General features: G+C 44.4%; 1 protein-coding gene across 4 annotated transcripts in view; it reads left to right on the forward strand.

Annotated features, from left to right (window-relative positions):
- Positions 1-11,501, forward strand: part of PIK3CG (phosphatidylinositol-4,5-bisphosphate 3-kinase catalytic subunit gamma) — a 130,012-nt gene that overhangs the window by 66,655 nt on the left and 51,856 nt on the right. The gene's annotated exons all lie outside the window — the stretch shown is intronic.

The raw sequence follows: 11,501 nt of genomic DNA on the forward strand, positions 1-11,501 counted from the left end.
AATCTAGTAAGATTGCTTAGACATTAAGCATACATCTCTCCGTGTGTACCCCACTTTAGACAATCCAACTTGAATGTCTTGAAAACGGTATTTGAAAGCAAGACAAAGCTCTTACAAGTTTACTAGGAGGAGCCTTTTCTGTTTGTGAATTATTTTTCCTCCTGGAACTTTTACAGAAACAGACTTTCTTTCCAGGGCACATAAAACTGCTGTATCTGATGAACGATTTGTACAGGAAGGGCTTTCCCTCTATATTTTTCAGGTTCTGCCAGTATGCCCATGGGTTTCTTTACGTTTTCTTGATTGTTTTACTATGTATTCTGTCATATTAAATAAGTTAGGAACTCAAGTTATGTTTAAGTTTTAAAATTTCATGATTTCTTGTGTTAATTATGTATGCGGTACAACGGTAATTGAACGTCAAATTCATGATTTTTTTTCTCCACTATGAAACAGAGTACCATGCTGATTTTTTGTGTTGTGATAATGTATACCTCTGTTAAGCACATAAAAAAAATTGGGATATCTTATGTTGATTGGATCTAGCGTTTTTAAGTATTTTCGAAAAATGTGCGTTTTTACCTTAACTCAAAACGTAAAGCAGATAAAGTAATTTGGTTTGGATTTTTGGATTCGGGAGAAAGAATTACCTTAGGGGTGCACATTTTGCTGTGATTCCTTAATAAACACCTGTGATACTTCAAATAAACTGGATAAAGAAGCCGTGATTAGTAAATAATTTAATAAATTGAAAATCAATATTTAATAAACTAATTGTCATACAGTCGAGATATTTGACAGAAATAGTTGTTTTGACATCCTCTCTTAATTAAAAAAAAATCGTGGATGGTGGACATTTTTTTTCGGGGGGGGGGGGGGTGATTTGATGTGGAATGACCCTATTTTCAGAGTTTGGCATGTGATGTACATGTCTAAGAGCTTGAGAGACACTTATTAGGCAGACATTCCTCTCGGTGCAGACATACTTTCCCTTCGCCATCAGTCGGACATGCTCCCATTATCTTGCACAAGGACAGTATCAAAGTCATAATTACAGTTTGTACATCCCTCATATGTCTTCCTTTATTACTAAGTAACATGCATTTAATATTTATTGAAAAACCCTTGAGCTCTTGGTAGTCATGGAGAAATATGAATATATAGGAGTATAGACTACAGGAGTATAGACTACAGAGACACTCAATTTTAATATATTGTACGGGAGTAAGACAAATATATATTCTTTAAACCCATCCTCTGTTCAGGTTGAATGGGACTCGTTCTAGGCACTGCATGGGTTCAAAAGTGAGGGAAGCTTTAGCTTACTTAAAAATCAACCCTTATAGTTGCTGTTATGCAGACCAGGTAGGAGGTGGGGCCTGATTATTTCATAATTTGAGGAATATGATACCAGTAAGTCTCACCACTCACAAGTAAAACACAGCATACATCTTTACAAGCCATAAAATATAAAAGAAAGCATTAAAAGTGGTCTATCTCCCGCATCCTGACACCCACAGGGGAGTTCCCTCTTTCAAATCATGTGACCCTTGAGAAGTTAATCTTTGGTGATCATGTCTGATTATTAGAGAACAAACCTGTCCTACCGAATTTTTCATGAAGTCCTGGGATGGTGGAATATTTCTCTCATCCAATAAACTCAGGGCAGAAAGACAAGTGTTTTCAAATGATGTGGCCTCATAATGGTTATTGTCTGGTGATCACCTGACAATAACCATTATGAGGCCACAATTTAGACCTGGTCGCTGCAGCGTATGCAGGCTGAAGCCCTGTGCTGTGTGGGCACGCACAGCAGCCGCGACGGCATCTCATTTGTCTCTGCCTGATTGACAGGCAGAGGGGGCTGCATTTTTGGGGAGTGGTCTGGACAACTTAGGCGTGTCCGGACCGTTTGCGGGGCGGGACGCAGCGGATGGGTGACGTCACACGCAGCTGCTGCGATCCTAAACATGGTGTGTAGCCGCCTGCGCGTAGAGAGCTACTCAGCAGGAGCGAAAGCATCGCCGCTGTGCGATGCTTTTGCACATCTGCGGGGAGGGGGAGCAAGGCCCGCATGTTAGAGATTTTGATCATAGATGTGCGTTTTTTCAGGTCTGAATTAGGCCCAATATCAACCAGCATTTCAGAAATACCATTAGAGTAGATGGATGGAGGAGGGCACGTAACATACATCTCATCCATCCGGGCATGTACAAACTCTTGGGTTCACTTGTTTGGTGTCACCAGACAATTATATCTTATACTACAGAAAGTTGTAAGAAATGCAGAAATGGAGGTGTTCTAATGCCCAGATATTATCCATCCTGGCAACAATAAACATAAAGGTCCTTTCAGTTGATGTGGTTATTTGTCTATTTTTCAAAATAAAAACAAAATTGATACACCTTGGGGGGTATTCTATTAACCGCAATATCGTGGTTTCGCGATAAATTATCGATAATTCAGTATCCTATAAACGGCTATAAGTTATCGTTGATAAGTCTCAATAGGCTTTATCACGGATTTCTCTTCAGTATTGCAAAATCCATATTTTAAGCTTAAAATTTCGGGATTTGGTTCAGAACCGCTGGGACACCCCCTCCTCCCCTAATGACTAATTAGGCAACTACAAGTTTTTAATTATTTTTAATTAGCAAATAATGACATGTCATTTTTAGGGTAAAAAAATGCAGTGATGGAAATTGGGGTACAAGGTATGCAGGGACGTGCAGTGAGGTAAGTGGCTCAGGAGTCACTGGCTAGTACCAGAGCCAGATTTACATGCATTATATGAGCCAAAGGGTGCATGTGGGCATTATACACAGGTGCAACAGTATATACTGCTGGAAATTTAGTGAGTTTTGATCAGAGATGTGCGGGAAAACACTGCCAGATGAGGCACTGCCTCACCTGTCATAGACTTTTTACTCCACAGTTTTGGCTATAAAAATGATTAGAATAATACAAAAATGTTATTTCAATATATCATTTGTATTTTTTTATTACTTTGTGTAGTCAAGGTCCAAATGTTAGTGTGACAGGGAAGGCTCTGCCTCACCTCACTGCATGTCACTGAAGGTATGGGACAGGTATATTGGGGTGCTTTATGAGAGGGACAAGTGCTTAGACTTGTGGGAGTAATCGCTCCGTTTTCATTGTTTTTTAAAGTCCCCTAAATGACCCAAATATATACTTATACCCATTTTTATGTACCCCAAATTTAATGAGAACTAGTGAGGCAAATCCCATGCTGTTTTATTTAATCCCTGGACTCGGATTGAAAAATGGTCAATCCTGGGATACCCAGGAATGGCTAGGGATAAAAAAAATAAAAAATACTTACCCTCCTCAGGTCCGGCTGTTCTTTCGGCAGGTTCGGGTAGCAGGTGGCGGGTCGGCAAGCTGTGAGTATGGACAGCAGGAAGCGGGTGTGCGCATTCCGGGCCGGCTGCGAGGCTGGTGCTGTGCTGCGCAGCGTGACCTCTATCACCATGTCACGCTGAGCAGTGCATGCAATCGCACAGCCAGGGGCAGGGGGTGCGGGCAGCATCTGAGCCATATGCTGAACTGGCTCAGACGCTGACCGGTATTAAAAAAAAGCATTGGCCAGAATCCCGGGATTTAAAGGAGATAGGAGCGATAACATTAGCCGGAATCGTGTTATCAAGGCCAGGGGCGGATTGGGAACAAAAAGCGGCCCTGGAAAAATATGTATTAGTGGCCCCACATGGGCAGCACCAGAGGTGTAAGGTCTAGCCATGGCAGCAGCACCCTCCCCCCAAGACTTTCCAGATAGTGGGCACGTCTAGCATCAAGGGGGAAGTTAAAAAGAAATAAAATTTAATATTATGAGCACATTATATGATACACCTTCAGAATTTAGGAAACGATATCATTCTTTAGAAATATATATTTTCTTGCTTATTACACCAACCGTATCCCAATCACTATTCACTCAATCTTATATGTCAGCCAAGCAGGCAGACAGAGCATGCACTAGATCATCTGCAATCACAGGCTAAGTAGCAAAGTAATTTTCATATATGCAAATTATTTTGCATCTTGTTCATTATGTATATAAAAAGGACCACATGTCCTCAAACTAGACAGGCCCCACGGGTGCGTCGGCCCACCGGGGATCTTCCCTGTAAACCCTATGGCCAATCCGCCTCTGATCAAGGCTAATACGATAACCCCCCCCCCCTTCCCTTGTTGGTTTACAGTATTATTCCTACACATTTTCTGCATTTCATTCAAACACATAAAAAATAAATGATATTTTTAAGAGCAAATCTTATTATGACAACCTAGAGTATGTGTAGAATTTGTCTTTTTTGGTATTTTGGAAAGGTGGATTAATGCTGAAGCAAGAGCCATAAAATATTTCTTTGGTGGTTTGAAAGAAAAAATACACAAATTTGATTTACATCAAGTTGACATTCTTGACATTTCAGTGAAAAAGCACTTTTTTGCCCATTTTGGGCAGGATAGTTTTGTCGTGTGAGGATAAATATGCAAACTAATGCTACTCTCAGGAAATGTAAAGTGTATGATACAGTAAGTGTGCATACTGTATAAATAATTATAATTAATCAGCAAAGTAGTTAAATATGTAATCCTGCCTGCACTGTATGTGGTAAGAATATATGTATTTACATTATGTTTTTATAATGTTAAATGTTCATCTAACGCAAGCCATTATATGCTATGTTTAATGTTTTATAAAAAAAAGTGCAATGAAACTCTATTAATATGTTGGTAACCTTTCTTTGAAAAGATTAAAAGCTCTTTCACATATATGTTCTGCGAAAAATGTCAAACCACATGAAAGAATTTTCTTTGCAGTATGCATACATTGCGCTTTCACCCAATCCACTGTGTTGGTAGTGCATTATATGTAAATTGGAGCACTTTACCTTTTAACATTTGCATTAATATTTTAGATGACACTATTGTAATTCTATTATATTAAAGCACTGTGCGTCCGTTTTTGGGAAGTGCATTCAAAATGTTTAGGTGTGAGAATGAGCTAGCCGGGAATAGTTTATTGTGTGTTTTTGTACATTGTGATTAAGATTGGGATATATAACAATTCCGTTGTGAGACATCCTGCTCCTATTTGTATGCTTACCAGCATCTTTTAATGCCTGTGTGCATGAATACATACTGTACTTGCTGGGACACCTCGCAATATAAAGATGTCCCTGCACGGCCATCTGGGACTTCTAGATGACATTGCCTATAAGGAGTATGCTGAGAATTTTATGGGGATTGCATTGCCGCAGGATCGCAGCAGATCTCTCCAACCTTTTTAAAACTTATGGCGATCTATATATATATATATTCTGTACATTTATATATATATATATATATATATATATATATATATATATATATAGAGAGAGAGAGAGAGAGAGAGATACAGAAGGTTATATAAAATTTTACTGCTTGATACATCCCTCCCTAAGAGTATTGTGTTTTAACAATCCGAGCCAGTACCTGTGCTGATTTACACATTGGCCCTCATTCCGAGTTGATCGCTAGCTGCCGTTGTTCGCTGCGTAGCGATCATTTAAAAACCCGGCAAAAACTGCCCATGCGTATGTACCGCAATGCGCACATGCAGCGTACGGTTACAAAGAGCATCGTGGTTTTGCACAAGTTCTAGCGACGCTTTCAGTCGCACTGGCGAACGCAAGGAGATTGACAGGAAATGGGAGTTTCTGGGTGGCAACTGACCGTTTTCTGGGAGTGTTTGGAAAAACGCAGGCGTGGCCGGGCGTTTGCTGGGCGGGTATCTGACGTCATTACTGTGTCATTCGTCGCAGCAATCATCGCACAGAATAAGTAAATACAGGGCTGGTCTTGTTTTGCACAAAATGTGTTTGCTGCCGCTCGGCTGCACAGGCGTTCGCACTCCTGCAAAGCGAAAATACACTCCCCCGTGGGCGGCGACTATGCGTTTGCACGGCTGCCAAAAGTAGCTAGCGAGCTATCAACTCGGAATGAGGGCCCTTGAGTTTTAAACATTTTGCACTCCTAGGGCCAAATGTAATAGAGTGAGAGTTTCAAAAAGTGAGAGATTTGGTAAGGTTTTGCAGTAGCAAGATCAACCTGTCAGGAATCGGCGTTCAGTGGCATCTCACCAGTGCGCTGGTGTGCAGGCCTCCGGAAGTCACGGCCCCAGTCTGCGGCTGCATGAATGCTCTGTCCGCGGGTACGGTGCCCATTGTCATTGTGTACCCCTGAAGTCCATCTAGTGTGTACCCACCAACTGTGCAGCATGGTCGCCGCCATGACACTTGTGGTCAGTTGACCTGCAAACACCCAATCCTGCGCTGTGTCTGCACACATGACTCAAGCATCCAATGCCTGCTGACCAAGGGGTATAAATCCAGCACATCGGCTCAGTCTCATCGCCTTGAACAACGCGTCACATCCAGTGTACAGCGTCTCCTGGCTCCAGTGATTTCCTTGCTCCAGTGTCTCCATGGAACTACAGGCTCCAGCCATCCTGCTCTGCTACAACTCCTTCCACAGTCAGCTTCCACCTCTGCACGCAGTAAGAGACTCTCTCCTGGTGCTATTTAACATTCTCACCTGTGTGTTGTTTATCTGCGTTCAGCACTGTGCTATTCCATCTGGCACTTAAAACAACCAGCTTGCAATTTACAAACTGTCTCCTGCTTTGGCCTTGCTTGGCTTTGTGGACTTGTGCATATATACAGACGGTGTGAGTCTATTGCTGTTGGTTTCCAGACCAATCTCCGGAGTTATTATTGCCTGTGTTCACATTTATCAGCTGCATTCCTATCGTCTGCATATTGGATCCTGTTACCATCGACTTCCAAGTCGATCATAGATGTTTGCCATCGGCTTCCAGGCTGGTCATCACTGTTATTAATTTCACTGATTTACAGATCATCACCTGTGACTGTTGTTATACCTCTGTCAGCTTCTTTGCTCAAACCATCAATATTGTTATTGTGCTTCAGTGACTGTTCATACCTCTGTGTGCTAAATAAATATCATTGTGCACATGCGCAGGAATCTCTACAGCCTCGTTACATCCACCGCACCACCACTGACCCACTAGTGCCCCCTCTGGGTACAGACCTGACACAACCTGGTTTTGCAGTGTAAATGATTGCCACTTTTAAAAAAAATGAAAAACCTTACCAAAGGGGTCATTCCGACTCGTTCGCACGCAGCGGTTCATTGCTGCAGTGCGAACGGGTCACAACTGCGCATGCGCGGTGGCCACATTGCGCACGCGCGTCGTTGCCCAGCGAGCAGCGACCAGAAGAAAGTGATCGCTAGCGCGATCGCAAGAAAATTGACAGCAGGGAGCGTCTACTCACCATTTTCCGGGAGTGGAGATCCGAACACAGGCGTGTCCAGGCGTTTGGAGGGCGGATGTCTGACGTCAAATCCAGGACCTTCATCGCTGGATCAATCGCATAGGGTAAGTAACTGCAGGGCTAGTCTACTTCTGCACAAAACTTTTTTAGCATAGCAGGGCTGCACAAGCGATCGCAGCCCTGCTTTGCTAAAAAACACTCCCCCCATAGGCGGCTTCTAGTTGATCACACTAGCAGCAAAAAGTTGCTACGTGCGATCAACTCGGAATGACCCCCCCAAATCTCTCACATTCTGAAACTCTCACTCTATTACATTTGGCCCCTAGGGGGTCATTCCGAGTTGTTCGCTCGTTGCCGATTTTCGCAACGGAGCGATTAAGGCGAAAATGCGCATGCGCATGGTACGCAGTACGCATGCGCTAAGTATTTTAGCTCAAAACTTAGTAGATTTACTCACGTCCGAATGAAGAATTTCCATCGTTGAAGTGATCGGAGTGTGATTGACAGGAAGTGGGTGTTTCTGGGCGGAAACTGGCCGTTTTCTGGGAGTCTGCGGAAAAACGCAGGCGTGCCAGGATAAAACGTGGGAGTGTCTGCAGAAACGGGGGAGTGGCTGGCCGAACGCAGGGCGTGTTTGTGACGTCAAACCAGGAACGAAACGGCCTGAGCTGATTGCAGTGTAGGAGTAAGTCTCGAGCTACTCAGAAACTGCTAAGAATTTTCTATTCGCAATTCTGCTTATCTTTCGTTCGCAATTCTGCTAAGCTAAGATACACTCCCAGAGGGCGGCGGCCTAGCGTGTGCAATGCTGCTAAAATCTGCTAGCGAGCGAACAACTCGGAATGACCCCCCTAGTGTAAATATTGTTGCAAAAATAACTTAACAAGATACATCCAACGGAAAAGAAGCAGTTTTTCTCTGTCACTCGTATAAATGCGTATACTTACACATCAATATAGTGTAGAGATACAGTTTGATAGACAGCAAAAATGGGATAATTCATATTTTATTTGTACAAGCCTTGGAGAGAGATAAAGTGAAGAAGTTTCCCAAAGGAAGAGGCTAGATGCAAGTGGACACATCTGTATGTTGCAGATAGACATGATATGCCGCCAGCAGTGCCAGATACACATCATATTTATTTATTTATTTATTAACTAAAAGTTTCTTATATAGCGCAGCAAATTCCGTTGTGCTTTACAATTGGTATGCCCCCCAGCAGTGCCAGATAGGCATGATATATCCCCAGCAGTGCCAGATACACATGATATGCCCCACAACAGTGCCAGATACACATGATATGCCCCACAGTAGTGCCAGATACACATGATATGCTCCCCAGCAGTGGCAGATGCACATGTCCCCACAGTGCCAGATACATATATGCCACACAGTGCCAGATACATATGTGCCCCCAGTGCAAGATGCACATTCCTCCACAGTGCCAGATACATATATGCCACACAGTGCCAGATACATATGTGCCCCCAGTGCCAGATGCACATTCCTCCACAGTGCCAGATACATATATGCCCCACAGTGCCAGATACATATATGTCCCCACAGTGCTAGATACTGTACATATATGTCCCCATAGTGCCAGATACATATATGCCCCCAGTGCCAGATACATATATGCCCCCAGTGCCAGATACATTTTGCCCCCACCGTGCCACTACATATATGCCCTTACAGTGCCAGATACATATGTTTCCACAGTGCCAGGTATTCGCAGGTATGCCCTTACAGTGCCAGATACATATATGCCCCCACAGTGCCAGATACATATATGCCCCCACAGTGCCAGATACATATATTCCCCCAGTGTAAGATACATATATGCCCCCAGTGCCAGATACACATGTCCTCAGAGTGCCATATATACCCCAATGCCAGATACACATGTCCCCAGAGTACCAGATATGCCCCCAATGCCAGATACACATGTCATCACAGTGCCAGATATGTCCCCAATGCCAGATACACATGTCCCCACAGTGCCCCCCACCCAAATTGCTGCTCACCGCGCTGCTGCTGATGCTGACTATTCTCTTGAGGGCGGGGAGGAGAGCGCAGCATGCGCCTCTCCTGCCCCTCAGTCTCCGGCAACAGTGCTCCAATTAGGCGCCGGTCCACAAGCCAATCAAAGCTAGCAGTCCAGCAGCCAATCAGGAGCCTTAGCTGCCGGTCCGCGAGCTCTGATTAGCTCATGGGCCAGCTCCGCTTATATGGGCACTTGTGGGATGTAGTGGGAGGCGGGACGGCGGGACGGACGGACGCTGCTGGTGCAGGGACATGGCTCCAGGCTCCAATATGGCGGCGAGAGCTAGCGGCGTCCATTAAGTGTTGCGCCCTGTTCGGCTGCTTTATTGGAACGTGCCTGGATCTGGGGGTGGTGCGTCCAGACTCAAATCTAAATAGCAGTGTAAATAAGAAGGCTGTCCAGTGTAGTGTAAACAAGTGTAAGCAACAGTGTTGGTAAAGTAGAAATAGTTTGCAGATTGTCCCTTACTCCCTCCCAGAATGAGATACTGCAAACATGCATGAATGCCCATAGGCATTCCAAATGTCCTAGGCAAATGCTTAGCTTGCCTATAGCTAAGGCCGGCTCTGCCAGTGTTTGTGGGCCAGTATTTACCCTGCATGGAAAAACAATTAAATATATTTGCACCCCTTGCTTTGCTACATGGTTTGTACCAGATATAAAGTTACTTGCTTTTGTAGCTTTGCTCAAAGCTCTGAATCTGTGCCATTGGCATTGTGAAATGTAACATTTTTGTGTAATTTCAAAGATATGTTGTTTTGCTTTTTGTCATTTTCATTAGAATACAGTACATTACATAAAATTTATGGCATTTTTACTTTGGGTCTCATTTAACTACATATGCTTTGGCTGCAGCATACATTAACCTTACTTCCCTACTTTTCATACCTCCTTTCAGGAGATATGGAGGACAGTTGTGAAATAAGAGGTGGGTGTGACTTGGTGATGCCATTTTCATCATCAGCTGGCTATAGGCATCTTCTATTATGACACTAACTATGTCAACATGTTTTGGTTCCACCAGAGATCCTTGAGATTGGTGTGACATGGTGACCTGAAGTAAGTGCCCTTTTGATAGAGAGTCTGGCAGGTTTCCTCATAAATTAAGAGTTCCCAGGCATTCTGGGAGAGTAGGCAACTGATTAACAAAGAAAACACAATGTAGTGTGTTATATTTTTCATAATACTGTGACAGAGATCGCCTGGTCTCTCTACGCCGCACAGTTCCCTTTTAGCTTGGGAGATTCTGAGTGAGGCTGGTAAGTTGAATCAGAATTCCAGACTGTCCTTCTCCGCTGCAGCTCAGCAGGTTGTATAGGATCCCACAGGGCTCCTATACTTCTGCCGATTACTGCCCTGGTTCCGGTACAGGTCTAACGGTGGGTGCTTCAGTGAGAGCTCTTCCTCAGAGCTCACCACCGCGCTCCTCCGCGTAACAGAGGCTTACCTGTTCACTCTGTGCTGCACCACTCTCCATACCTTCGCCTGCGGTGGTTGCTGCCGGTTTTGTGACAGTGCCTGGGGCTTGCTTCAGAGGCTGATGCGTCCGCTGTCCAGAAGACGTTTGGGTGGTGGAATACTTGATGTGTCTGCTCCAACACTTTTCAGCCCTTCAGGGCCTTCCTCTGGGAGAAGTGTATACACAGTAATACTGTCAAGGAGGAACCTGACAGTATTACTCTAGTACTGAAAAAACTGGGATCCAGTCAGGATCCTGACAGTCGGCATCGGGATCCCGGCAGTCAAAACACAGACGCCAGAATCCAGACACTGCTCAGAATGCTGGTGCTAGCATCCCGACAGGGATCACAATCCCACTGCCGGAATCCCGACCACCGGGATCCCAAAAAAGCATTTACCGAGGCAGCGCTCGGGTAAGCTGAGGGGGTGGGGATGCAAGTTAGGTTTAGGTGACAGGGTTAGACTCCGGGAAAGGGAGGGTTAGGGTTAGGCTGCGATGAGGGGGGTTAGGTTTAGGCACCCCCGGGGAGGGTTTGGGTTAGGCTGTGGGGGCTAGGGTCAGGTTTAGGCTGCAGAAAGGGACGGTTAGGGGGGCATTGTGGGCAGGTAGGTATTCCTGTCTGGATTCTAAGCAT

This window comes from Pseudophryne corroboree, chromosome 6, assembly GCF_028390025.1.
Source record: "Pseudophryne corroboree isolate aPseCor3 chromosome 6, aPseCor3.hap2, whole genome shotgun sequence".
Taxonomy (NCBI): domain Eukaryota; kingdom Metazoa; phylum Chordata; class Amphibia; order Anura; family Myobatrachidae; genus Pseudophryne; species Pseudophryne corroboree.